The sequence below is a fragment of the Rhinolophus hipposideros genome (genome assembly GCF_964194185.1).
Source record: "Rhinolophus hipposideros genome assembly, chromosome: 19".
Taxonomy (NCBI): Eukaryota; Metazoa; Chordata; class Mammalia; order Chiroptera; family Rhinolophidae; genus Rhinolophus; species Rhinolophus hipposideros.
The window spans coordinates 11,259,162-11,273,538 of NC_138065.1; positions in this window are offsets into that span (position 1 = coordinate 11,259,162).

Here is a 14,377-nt window from a genome sequence, read left to right on the forward strand (position 1 = left end):
TTATTATTAACATCAAAATCATATATACTGCAGATACAGATAATAAAAATAACAGCTAACATTTATTGAGGACCAGGCAATCTTCCCAGGACTTCAGTCACCTCCTTTGAGCTTTGTTCACATGTCCCCTTCTCTAACCACCCTATCTAAACTGTCAGCCTCCATGACCCTTCCTATCTCTTTTGCTTTATTTTTCTCCTTTAGACAGTGTTCATCTCTGTCTAAAATACTGTATTTTCCATTATTTAGCTTCTTATTTCTCTCTCTCTAAAATATATGCTGCCCGAGGACATAGGTTTTTGTGTGCTTTGGTAATTGCTACATATCCTGGCACCTAGAACAGTACTTGGCACATAGTAGGCCCTCAATAAATACTTATTGAATGAATAAGTGAACTCATTTAACTTTCACCACAACCTCATACTAATATATCTGCTGTTGTTATCCAATTATCAAGATGAGAAAACTGAAGCACAGAACAGTTATGGAACTTGCTAAGGTTATATAACGTAGAATGGAAAAACTAGTTGGTATTCTAACCCCAGCAGCCTGGTTCTATAACCCTTGTTCTTGGCAACTAACAATATTCAGGTACTCGCTATCCACAATTTATTTTTTAAAGAACAAAAAATCTAAGGAAGAAAACTTACAGAAACAGTGGAAGCCCCTCTTCTAACCCTTCCCAGTTCTGATCGCTGTCAGCCCTGTCCTGAAGCTGATGTGTGTCCATCCCACCTTGGGGTGCATATTTTGCCATTTGGAACTGTCTCCCTGGTGGCTTCTGAGCCACTGGTGAGAACAGTATGTGGAGGCAGAAAGGATCTGCATAATTGAAAATGCCCCAAGTCCATCTCTCAAGTAAAGTGTTGACTGCTTTTGTTCCTCTCGCTTTCCTATTATTTTTTTTCCCCTTTTCTACTTACAGACACTCATTTTTTCTAGCTGAAAATAGAAAACCTTATCAGATTGGAATAACAGTCCTTGCTGTAGTTTTTTTTCCCCCCCCAAAGACGGGATGAATTTGAGCCTCATCAGAAAACCATCTGCTGTGTACGCACAGACCTATTCAGAGCCAGAAAAAGAAAATGAAGGAGGGGGGAAAGCCCTGGCTTACTCATTTTAAAACAAAGAGCTGGGGCTCACGAACTCTATGCCTTTGACAAAGGCTAACCATGGAGCAGCGTGCACTGACAGGGAACACTGCATGAGGAGTTCTGAATTGTGCATGGTGACCTTGCAGGACTTGGCTACCGAGAAAGAAAAGGGAAGAAGGCTCTAAGCCCTCTGAATCCATGCCAGGTCTCTATGGAAAGTGGCCATTGGATTTGGGGTCTGCTGCCCATATCATCACTGCCATCCCCTCTCCTGGTTATATTTAACTCTTTCTTAATCCTATTGTGTCAGACCTCACCAGTCTTGGTTCAGGACTCTCATGGAAAGATGCTGTGAGGTCTTTAAAGGATGCTTCATATAATCCACGGGACTAACTTGCTGCCAAGGCTGCATGTGCTCACGTGTGCTGTTGTAGGCCAGCAGACTCAGGGACTGCCCACTCCTAGTTTCAGCTGAAATACTTCATTCTCTACCTTCCTCCAGTCACCACAGCAAAAAATATATTGTAGCATGAAAGCCCAGCTCCAAGATCAAATGTCTCATATTCTTGAGAACATTTAAATACTAGTCTTCCCCATCCCCCCATTTAATGTTTCATGTTATTTTTTTTTTATAAAAGTCATATAGACTGGTTGTAAAACATTTAAGTACTATATTAACATAAACATACAACTGAGGAAGCTAAAGACCTTTTTTAACAGTTTAATGTATAGTCTTCCAGACTCTTTCACCATTTGCATCGTTTTCATTTATGTAAAACTCTATACTTTATAGCACTCTGTACTTCCCATAGGAATTACTCTCCCATTTCACCTCTGCTTATCCATTTAACGTGTCTTTCCTGTCGGACTGTAATCTCCATGAGGACCTAGAGCCCGCCTGTCTTATTTGGCTGTTGTACCCCCAGGCTCTGATATCACTGTGCGTGCCACACTGTCGGCACTCAGTATAAACTTGCTAAATGAATGGTTCTCACTCTGGCCATCTGAAGGAGGCAGAACAGGTTCTAGAACGCCTTTTCACCCATAAGGAAACACAAGGAAATACTGAGAAATGATTCACGACTTGTCCATGGTCACAGCTATTAAATAGTGGAGCCGAGTCTCAAACCCAGCTCTTCTGATTCCAAATCAAGAGCGCTTTCCATCAAAGGGCATCTTCCCCTTAATAGTGGCCAGAAATTCATGACTTAACTATCTCCAACCTACCTCGTGAAGTCTCCATTTCACACGGAAGGGAAATGCCTCCAGTTTTGACACTTTTGAATTTAGAAGTAAATATGTTAAAGAGGAAAGACTACCCTTCATTTCTTCAGAAGATGAACCGGTATTCAGAGAGTGACTTGTGAGGTTGCTGGCTGAGTAAATTATGCAAACATGGAGTTCAGTTCTGCTTGTCGTGCTAACAGAACCGTGAGCCTCTCTTAATCTGGGCTTGTTCCCACAGCCCTGGGCTCATGGCTGCATCCAGTTAGCTTCCAGGAGCTCAGGCAAGCTTGGGTCCCCATGGTGTCCGCTCAAGGTGAGGCTATAGCTATGCACCCTAAGGAGCAGTGAGGCGGCTCATGGCCATCTGACTACAGAACGACATTTCTCTCCAAACACTCAAGCCTAGCAGGGGAATCACGGAACTACAATTGGTCCAGAGATTCTCAGGCATGTGGCTCCTGGGAAGAGACTGATCTTCAAATGACTCTCTTTTATGGTATAATCCTTTTTGTTTTTTTTCTTTTGCTACCTTTACATAGAATTTAGCTCCTTTATTTTCAGAAGGAGCAATTTTCTGCAGGGAGGAATTGTACCAATCCTTCAACATTAAATGGCGACTTAAAGGACATTTGTCTTTCTCCCCTTGTTTTGATTTTGCTTTAAGCCATTTGCAGTTAGTAATCCTGACCTAGAATAGCTAAAGGCAGTCCTTTCAACACTCATCGCTTTAATCATAGAAAAAGATATCTTTCTTCACTCCCTTTTTCTTGTTTCCTTTCCTCCCTCCCTCCTGCTCTTCCTTTCTTCCTTCCTACATACAGCGTTTTTTAAAAAATATTGCTTCATAAAGTGCTTTGCTCATAGGAGACATTAATTCTGTATATTTTTTTTGAAAGTTCCAGTCACTAAAGCAATGAGATTAGACAGATCAAGGCTATAAAACTAGTTCTGAGGATATATGGGAATTAAGTACATTATAAAAGTAACATTTTTCAAATCAATAGAGAAAAAATGGACTATTCAATAAACAGTGGTGAAAAACACTGGCTAGCCATTTGGAAAAAGTAAGCTTGGATCCAAACCTCATTTTTTATGTCAAAATAAAATCCAGAAATATCATCAAAAATTAGTGTAAAAAATTAAATTATAAAAAATAGTAGAAAGTGACTGAAAATTTTCATAATTTTTGAGTGGAGACACCTTTATAACATTAAAAAATTCAGAACAGAAAGTATTGGTAGATTTTGCAATATGAAAATTAAATCTCACCAAAAAGAAATATGCACTTAAAAGGCTGAATGATAAAGGAGAAATTATGAAAATATATATGACCTGCATAAGGTGAATAGCCTCAATATACAAAATATTTTGATAACTCAATAAAATTTGGTTATCAATCCTTCTATCAGAGTAGTAGAATTTGAGACAATTTTTACTTTCTTCTTTACAGTTTTCTTTACTTTTGATTTTTTTTACAGTAAGTATTTTTAAAGCATTAAAAATACTTACTAAAATCTGTTTTCAGTTTGGAAAAAATATACTTTTAAAAAATGTAGATGGGCACTTTTTTAAAAAATACTTAAATCTAAAGCCTCAAATAACTTTTCCAATATTGTCCAAAGATTCTGCTTTGTAATATTATATCATTCCTCTTGGCTTTCAACATACAAGACAAAGAGCAACTTAAAAAAATAAGATACATAAGAAGTAGTAGGAAAAAATTATAAGACAAAAGAATTTTAATATGAAATGGCAGACCCACTTTGAGGCCATTGGTTCTTTCAAAACCTGATCTGAATCTAAATCTTTGGATTAAAATTTGGCCTTTTTTTTTTTCTGGATAAGAGTCCATTGAACAAAGGCTCTTTTACCCCTCAAATAGTTACTTTTAGTGCTAAGGTCTTTTCTTCTTAATACAGGGTGGTTTTTTTCTTCTCTCCTTTTTTCCCCCCTGACATCTAAGTTGTACCATTAAATAAAATGTTTGATTTAAATTTCAATTTTACTGAAGCTGCAGGTAGAATTAAAGGGATCATACAGATGAGTGATTTCATTGAATGCCACTTTACATAAATTTACGTAAAGCTGCAAAAATCTACATAGCCTTTAAAAATTCTTGTGAAGGAGAAAAGGGAGAAAAATGTGTATTTAAGGAGCACCAACAGTTGTGTCAAGCCCTTGTTGGACTGCTTTTTTCACGTCATCTCACTTAATCCTGAGGGCCCAAAGGTGAAGTCAGCATTCTCATTCTCATTTCATACAAGAGAGAACAGGCTCTGGGACATTTCACGATTTGCTGGAAATCACACCCACCTGATTCAAGCACCCTTGCATGACCTTTTCCTTTCCCCTGTGAACTTTCTCCAGCGTACGTATCTTTTATTGTAAGAACTGAATCAGCCAGTGTTCCCTACGTGGTCCTGGAAGGCCTTGGATGGTGTCCCCAGTGGCCTCCAGACCACAGACACTTCCTCTCGGCTGCTTAGGGCCATTCACATCCTGTCTCATTCTCAGGCTCACTGCAAGGAGTGTCCCATCACTGCTGCCCATGCTGAGTCCAGGGTGGGCAGCTTTTGCCTCAGCCAAGGCTTCTGGAATCCAGGCTTCCCTCACTGCAAAATCTGACCAGCAGAAGCTGCTGACTTCAGTGACACTCGTGTTTTATGTTTTGGTTCTTTAGGAAAAGGGCTTCGCACAGTGCCTGGTACCACCTCAGTGCTTCCTAAGTGTGAGCTGCTGCTATTGTTCCCCACCCCCACCCCCACTCTGGGTTGCAGCCCCTCTGCCTAGTCTCTGAGGTCCACCTGATGTCAGACCTCAAAATCCCCCATTTCTGCTGATGAGGCCATGGTGTCTGAACCAAACTTGTGTGCTTGACTCCTGCCTTTGGGACCTATACTCCCCAGGCAGCTCCCTAAGTCCTGGCAGGGCCACCCTCCCCCTGGACATCTGGTCATTCCGGATTCACCTGGATACGACCATGATCCCAATTTAGAAACAAGCCGACGCTGTGGATAGACTCCAGTCTTCCCTCGAACCTAAAATAACACAGGGCTGATATGTTCATGCATTCGGTGTTGAATTAACTCTTTCCCTTCGGATGGTTGTGCCAGAAACTTGTTCTAGCACAGCAACAGCGGCTGGCTGGTGAGTGACATCATCCAGGAGGGTGTGGGCTGCCAGTGGGGTCCCCTTCTATCTCTGCACACCAAAACTTCCAGCATGGCTGTCCTCCTGGGACAAAACAGAGCTGCTGCAAGGCACCCCCTCCCCAGCTCTTTCTCGCCTCCCTCACCCCTATCCGCTTTTCTCAACTTCTTTAGCAGTCACTAAGTGATAGATATGAAGGGCTCGCACTCCCATGACTAGAAGGACGGGTAATTCAGACAAACTCATTCCACATCTGTTACTGGCCAGGACTCTAAGAGAGAGGGAGAGGGCCCAGCCACAAGTGCCCAGTGTTTCCCGCCAAGCCCCCGCCTCACTGGATTACTGTGTTTCCCTAACACACCTGCGTTCTTTCATTTCCAAACGTTAGCTCACGCTGTTCCCACTGCGTGAAATACCTTCCCCCATCTCTGTCCTTGGAAACCCTTAACATCTCTCCACAGTTTCTGGACACCCACCCACCATGATGAGCTGCTCACCCCCCTTTGTCAGCAATAACACTCTCCTTCATGTGTGTGTGAGACCCCGTAGGTTTCCATCTAATCGATTTCCTTACACTTTCGCATTTTATACATTTGAAAATATTATTCTGAGTAGAGGTACATCCTTTCCCGGTTCTCAGAGGCACCAGAAAGGGTACGAGTCCCTCATCTAGGTTGTGTTCAGGGACTCGGAAGGGTAGAGACCATGCCCCCTGTCCAACACCACCCAGCACACAGGAGGTTCTCCATGCCTGTTTATTTTTTGAACTGGACCGGTGTGGGTGACATTCCTCCAAACCAGTTGTGGCAGTGGGTCCCCAGGCAGCATGTGCTGCTCTGGGAGGCAGCACGTCTGGTATCAGCGCCCAAGGTCACTCTGGTGTTACCTGTGCTGCTCAACTGCTCTGCTGACCACGCCCCACACTGCCATGAGCTGTACACAGTTTCCCAAGGTCACCCAGAGGCTCCGCCTTAGGGCTTAGTATCTCAAGTACTAAATACAGTTTCAGCAGAATTTCCTTTTGGCTAATTTGTCTTCTTTAGTATCCGAGGAGGAAAATCAGACTCGTTATCCTGCCCTTAATAAAAATAAAATTCAATCTGGAGAAGCAGAAGAAAGCTGGTGGTGTCTGCTCAGCTATGCAAGCCTGTTTTTCACTAAAACTGATTGATAGTTACATGAGCACACAAAAATGATAGAACTTTTTATGTCCCTAGAAATTCCTCATGACACATTTTACCCCTCCTTGTGGATTTTCAGTAGTGAATGGTAGCCAGGGATGTTCTAGGAAAACCACAGAGATCTGACTAATGAAATGCAAGAAGACAGGGTTGAGGAGGTGAGGGGAGGGGGGGCGGCTGTCTTTGAATATCCATAGCATCTCAGATCCTGCACTAGGCATGTTACAAGCCTTTGCTCACTTATCCTGATAGCAATCCTCTGGGCTAAATAAATTGATTGTCACTTATGAGTGGGGACGCTATGGTTCAGAGAGGGTAATAAACTTGTCCAAGGCCACACAGCTAGTGAGGAGCAGGGCCAGGTTTGACTCAGCTTCACAAAGCCTGTGCACTTCTCAATCTGTTAGGCAGCCCAGGGCGAGCAAGGGCAGCTTTGAGCTTGACCTGGATCTCTGGAGTGACAGATGTGTGGGTCTGTCTGGTCGTCCATGGCCCCCGGTGCTCCCTGACCCAGTGCAGTCCTTGCCGAAAGGGTGAAAGAAACACCCGCTGCTCTGCTGACAGTAAACCAAGCAACAGGCAACATAAATGCCAAGAAGCCCCAGAGCAGGCGGCAGCACCCAGCCAACCTCCCCCAGAATCACGAAGGACAGAACCCTGGCTTTCCTGAAACCCCCAGGTTCCTGGCTGGCTTTGCTTCTTGTTGCTGCTGTCCTTCCAGCCACCATCTTTCCTATTCTCTCCTTTAAACATTTTCGCAGTGGCTATCTCTTCTTTTCTTGTCAGTCTGCTCTAGCAGACTTCCTAGACAAATTCTCCCTGACTATGATAAGGCCTAGAGATAAGGCCAAAAAGTCTTATGCATAAGAAGTGAATTTATAACTGTGACGTCTTTGGAGGCGATGGGTTAGGTAATTTGAGAGAAAGTACTGGAATAGAGGGAGGGAAAGAAGGTTTCCCTCTGAAGCCCCTGCAATTACACTTGCTGGGCAGTTTCCAGCAGTAAAATTAGTCCTTTCCGAGGCAGTGTCCAGATGGGAATCCTGGACTTGGTTCTGTAACCACTGGACCAGTCCTCCCTGAAACTTTTTCCTGTTTCCTTTAAAATTCCCTGCAGGATTTGCATGGAGCCATTATTTTCCCCTTTGTTTCTGATCTTCATCTCTTTGCAATGATGCCTCTTCTTTAGCTGCCAATTTGGCTGTTAATTTATCTGCAATTGTGTCATGTTGCCAAGATAAAAGGGGATGGTTGATGAGTTGGTGCTGGACTGTAACTATTGTATCTCCGACAGGATCAGCTTCCAGGCAGGCCAGGACCTTCGGGTAAGACAGAGGCCAAAACCCAGTCCTGCCCTTGGAGTTTTCAGTCTGGTAGGGGCATGCGATGACTAAAATATATCTACATATTTTTGGTACCTGGACGTGGAGTAGTGCTGCCATAATGAAAACCTAAAAGGGGAGAATGGTTTTGGAACTGGGCCTGATGAGAAAAATAAATAAGTGGATACAAAGGTTGAATGGATGAAAATAGATTTAAACAAAGAGAAAAAAGATAAAGAACATGGCATGTTCTGGGAACCGAAATTATTTTGGAATTACTAGAGCAGCGGGTCCATTTTGATGGGCGTTGCAAGAACTTTCTCCGTTCCACAAGTCTTTATTGGCTATTTTGTTCCTGCTACTACGCTACTAGCTGAGGATGTGGGGATAGGTAGGCCATACACAGTCCCTGATGCCGGGAAGGGGAGCTGGCTGGAAGCTGCACACAGAAGCTCTCTGTCTTCCTCCTTCACCATCAGAGTTTCGCAGAGTCTCCACCTCAGCTCTTTCTCTCACTGTACCCTTGAAACCTGAGTATCAGCTCCATTTGTGGCACTGAGGCCCAAGGAGACAAGACCTGCAGATCACTTCTGGGTGGATGACCAGGCTTCTGTTGTGCTTACTGGGGTCTGCAGGCTGTGATAAACAGCTCCATTAATGGGAGAGTGCAGAGGTCTCATGGGGAAAGAGAAAGAGGAGTCAGGAGTGAAGGAACATGTATGATTCCACTTTCTGGTGGGTAATGTCATTAATATGCCCTGATTCCCCTTGAAATCTTTGGCATATAGTCTACGAATCTCTATATAATATCTATTTATCATGAATAGAACATCTATTATATTAACAAATATATTAATAATATGTTCATTGCTATTATATAACAGTACATTATTATAACATCTATTTATCGTTAATAACTATTGAGCACCTCATACCAGTAGCTGGCTTTATTTGAGGTGTAGGGGTGGCAGAGCGCAATAAAGTACTAACCACAACATCAAGATGGATGTGGGGCAACGGACGAGGCCTTCCGTGAGGGCACCCCCACATCTGAGGGTACCCCCACTCATCCCATGAATATTTACTGAGCACCTCATATGTGCGAGGTGCTGCTGTAGCTACCGGGGATGCAGAAAGGAGGCAGAAAGCCCCACCCCCTGGAGCTTGCCTTCTCGTGGTGTGTCTGTCACTGGCTGCCTCTTGGTGTCCCACCTCAAATGCGACATACCCAACGCTGAACCCGTATTCGTACATCCACCCACCTTGCCTCTTTTGTATTTTTCATCTCCGTGTGTGACACCTGCGTTCCATGTCTTCGCAAAGAGCACACTCCGCATGCCGTTGCTTGAGACAGAAATCGGGTGCCATGGCTCACTGTTCCTCATGATTAACTCGGCCCACTCTGAGCTGCCGAACACCATCTATCAGACACTCACTGGTGCTTGACAGGCTTGTGTTCTCCACTGCGATCTCTATCATAGCACCTGGCACAGAGGGAAGCTCAGCAAATGTGTACCCAACAGAAGAAGGAAGAAATTGTAATAAAGTCAGCAACGATAAAATGGATTCTTCCAGACCGTGGAAACACTTCCGTTAGGCTCCTGCTCCTCCTGTCCTCTTCCTCCCGCTTTTCCTAAGGCACTGGCTCTAGGCAGTGAAGGACAGCTTTTGCTGTCTATCTCAGCTGCCATTTGGCAGCAGCAAAACACATTGCTGTCCCTGCCCCCAAATTGTTACATGCGAGCCTCTCAAAATCCATGCTGAATTTCTGTCTTGGTCTGTGAGCACCCTCACTCCGGTGGGGAGACCCGGCCTGCAATTTCCATTCAGCACCCCGCCCGCCCCCCAGCATAAATACATTTCGCAAGCAGCCTCCTCCACGATTGCTCACCCCTCCCTCCACCAGGTGTACAGGGCTCTGATACCAGGAACAGCGTCCTCAGGTATGTTGCATGCACGCATGCATGCATTCATTCTACACCTTGCCTTGCTCTGGAAAGGATTTCTGCAGCTTACAAAGATATAAGAAAACAGCAAGCATTAACAGGGCCAGTACAGTCAGTTGTGCAAGGCGTTCCCTGCACAAGAGCACACAGCAAGGGGGAAAACCGGGGTGCTGAAACTCAGCAAGCCATGCAGCCGGCACAGGCTGCACACCTGCCTACAGGGGGCTTCTTTCCCTAGTTTGCACAGTCTTCCTTGGGTGAGGGCGACAATTAAAAGTAGAATGAAAGAAAAAGGAAACAAGACTGTAGACAAAGGGTCATTAAGCCAGGTCATGAAGATGTGAAAGACGTGTGTATAAATTGTTTAAGTGTGTCCCCCAGGAAAAGGAGAGCCATAAGTGACCTCCAAGACACATCCATGGGCTAAAACAAGAGAAAGGGTAATCGGTGTCGCTCTATGGGAAAGCTAAGAAGGATTTCCAAGAACACCTACCACGCTGCTTTGCACCATGGCTGCCGTCGGCCTCATTTCTCGCTACACCGTGGCTGGAGAGAATCATCAGGTACAGAGAATGCTTAGGAAGGTAAAAGCAGCACCGTCTCCTCCTCCCACGTTGAAAAGTCAGCATCACTAGCTCATGTGAACATATTTACACTGGCAAATGCCAGTGGCTGGGCACCGGCCCTGTCCTACCAGCACACCTCCCAGGTAAGCGTGGGACCAGGCTGTCTTCTTGGCGAATTTCCTCTGCACAGTCCTGTTTCTGACTCTGATCCGAGTTCTGAGAGAACAGGAAGTGGATCCTGTAAGGCTACAAGACTCTCACAGCTGAAAAATAAAGTCAGTAGCAGTCCCTCACCCTCCCAGACCTGGTCCCTACTTCCTGGCTTCCCTATGCTTGGCAAAACAATTAAAAAGAGCTTTTGCTTTAGGATCGAAGAATCAATACTGGAACATGCATCTCATCTCAGCCGCCTGACATTTTATTGACATGCTGATAAGTCAGAGCTATTCAAGAATTTAACTCACCCATGGGAATAGGCAAGAACTGCAACCTCTGCTTAGTGGCCCAAGGGGCTCAGATTAAGAATTTTATCACTCTTTTGCTTTGTTTAGTATGTGTAATACCTGGGGACAGCTATTACAATTAGCCAAATGACAGTTTTTACCTCAGGTCCACATTTCGTTAAGACCCATGGGCACAAGATTATATTTTAAAGTGCAATCAACAAAAATGACATAATCTACCATTAACTCAGCAGGTGTTTCAGAAAGGTAACACAGTCTTTCACCTGCCACCCCACCTTGGAATGTGTCTGGCTTTGTGGGTAAGCTGCCTCCTCCCCTTTCCCCCTCCCCCCTCCCCCAGAGAACTGGGGATTAGGGAAGTTCTCACACAGTACACCTTCCTGGAGCCTGTCCCATGATCTCTGCCTGCAACTTCTGGGGGTCTGCAGGCCAACCTGCCGCTCCCACCTGTGTGCTGGCCACCTGCCAGCTCTCAAAAGCCCAAGGCCACCTCTGCCTTTACAGTAGCTTTTTCATTTCTTTCCTGGATTCTTACAACATCTCTGAGTTTGTTCATTTATAAAATGAGGATAATCCTCCCGCCCCATACAATGCTTTTGAGGGTTTTTGAGATAACCTATGCCAAGCACTTACTTCAAGTACCCAGCACATTAACAGATCCTCAATAAATTATAATATTTTTATAATTTAATCAGTATCAGGAAAAACAAAAGGGTAGAAGGTAGAGGTTACGAGTGTAGTCCTCTCCTTGGTGTTCCTTGTCTGGGGTAACTAGGATCCCAGAAACCAAGGCGGAAAGTGGGCCTCTTCCTGCTGGGTGCCATCCGCTGCACTTGGGTTAGGGCCCGTGTACTCAGCACTTGCAATGAAGGCTGCTTTGAGGTCTCATCACTGTGGGGCTAGAGGCTGAACCCAGCCTGGAGAAAGGTGCCCGGTTCTTGACCTGAAGAAGCAGGTCAGTCTCCTGGAATAGTATATCTTCATCAATAATGAAAGGCTTTTTATACTGATAGGGCATAAGACACACAGCCACTTTTTTCTTTTCCTCGGCTTCAGAGAGAGGAAGCAACCTTTCAGAATGCAATTGGACAGCAACACAAATAAAAACATGAAGAATAATAGTCCAGCTCCTGTCCAAGCCCTCATGCTGTGTCACATAGCAGGCAGAGAAACCTAAGCTGTCGGGCTTACTTAGAGGAGGAAAAACAATTCAAGCACCGTGTGCAAAAGGAAACAGAGAACACTGCACATCAAATGTTCAGGGGGTGACTCCGTATATTACCTCTGAAAATTGAGTCCGAAAAGCTTCATTAAGGCCTGTGAGTCAGAATAGGCTCTCAATTTGCAAACCTAAACAAAAGTGAAAATTGGAAGAGAAGTCATTCCCCTCAGTGGATCTCAAGCCCCAGTCCCAAGCCAAACCTAAATGTGAACTGTCATTGTCACTGGTGAGATAATCCCTGAGTGAATTTTGTCCCCATCCTCTGCCCATAATTAGTTTTATAAGAATCAGGGCTCCAGCCAGAGGGAGACATGAGAGGCAGAGCATGAAAAAAACTTGGTACAAATGCTCCTGCAACCAGCAAGTCTCTTCCCATCACAAGTGACAGAAACCCAGTTCAGAGGCGTGTAAGCAGACCAGGAGATTTATTGGCTCCGTGAAGACGATTCAGGACTGAAAGAAACACTGTCCTTAAGGTTCCCTTTAGCTTTCTATCTCTCAGCTCTGTTTCTCTTTGCATGTTGTCTTCATTTTCTCCAGATGAGATTTACTCTGTGCCTCTGTGCACTGGAGAAAATGGCTACATGCAGCTCCAAAATTATCTAGAGGGCTTCTTATCCAAAAGGAGGGCAGAGCCGTTCTCCTCAGGCTTCCAGCAATGCCTGAAGCAACTTTCTGATTGGCTGTGCTTGAGTCATGTGCCAATCATTGTGTCAAGGGCGAGAGGGCTACTCTCATTGGCCAGACTGAGGACAGGTACCCTCCCTGTGTTGGGGAGGTGAGGTCAGCCCCACCTGAACCACATGGAATGGAGTCCCCAAAGGAAAGTGTGGTTTTATTTCCAAGCAAAGCATGAGGAAAGCTGGGCAGACAAAAACAATACAAGTCCTTTACTTCTGGACAGTCGGAGAGCTCTATTTTGGAGTGAGGCAAATTGATCACAATAGATCCTCTCTCTGCTAGAATAAATTCTAGGTATTCAGAAAGAGGGCAAACCTACGGGCCTTAAATTGGAGTCCTTGAAGAGTGCTGAACCCTCTTCTCATACCCACTACTTGTAAGTACTGGGACCCAAAGTGACTGCGGTATTGAGGGGAGGGGCTTCTGTGCCACGCAGGGACAGCTTGCAGGTAACCTGGGCACTCTCTTCCTGGCATCCATAAAGAAACAAATTAAGGCAGCAAGCCTGGAGAGCCTGCCTTCCTGGCCTGACTTCCTGACCACCTTCTTCCTCTGCTTTGTTTGCTGTGCCCCAGAAGTGAATTCCCAGCTCCTGAGGCTGCTCTCCTCCTTGTCAGTCAGGCGTTGTCTGTGTTTACTAAACAGGCTGTACATTCCTTCCATTCCCCAGCACAGGCCCCCGGCACCAAGGAGGTCCTTGATAAATGTTTACTGAGGCCCATTTCCCGCAGGTAAAAGTACATACTCTGGGAAGAATTAGAGGGAAATAACCTGGCCTCCCCATTGTTAGTTTATCCTTAAACTGGTGAGAGCTCCTTATAGGGCCTGGATGAGGTGTTCCAAAAAACACCTACATGGAAACAGATGACACCCATAACCCATACACACCTGTTTTCCCCTGAGTTAGTGAAACTGAGGATTCTTATGACTTTGATTAAATTCAGTTTTAAATCCTCACTCTAGAAATCATCTGTGTGTTTGTGTGTGTGTGTGTGTGTGTGTGTGTGTGTGTGTGTGTGTATTCATCCCTCAGAGACCTAGCTTTTCCCTAAATAATCAACAACCCCAGGCAGCAGAAGACAGTAGCGTGGACCTAATAATTACAAACTCAGACCTCTGACGAGCTAAAGATAACGTCTTGACCTAAGTTATGTTTCAACTTCTAAGCCCTAGGGTGGAACAACTCCCTGGCTATTTTCCCATGAAACCTGACAGAGGGAAACTGAAACAGACCTCAGAACTGTCCTCAAGAGCTGAAGAAACTATTTATTACCCTTACCTCACCTCTGACCAATCAGCTCCCAGCACAACCAGGAACCCCCAACCCACAGTGCCTTGTGACATTGCCCTATGTAATCTGTGACCTACATGCCATTGGGGAGTTCGGGCTTTTGGGGCATTAGCTCCACATTCTCCTGGGTGGCGCCATTCATAATAAAAATAGCCGATATTTCTCCACTGTAATTCTCGGTGTTTAGTGTTTGGCTCTGCTCGCGCCAGTTGGACGAACTCTAACTGTTGGAT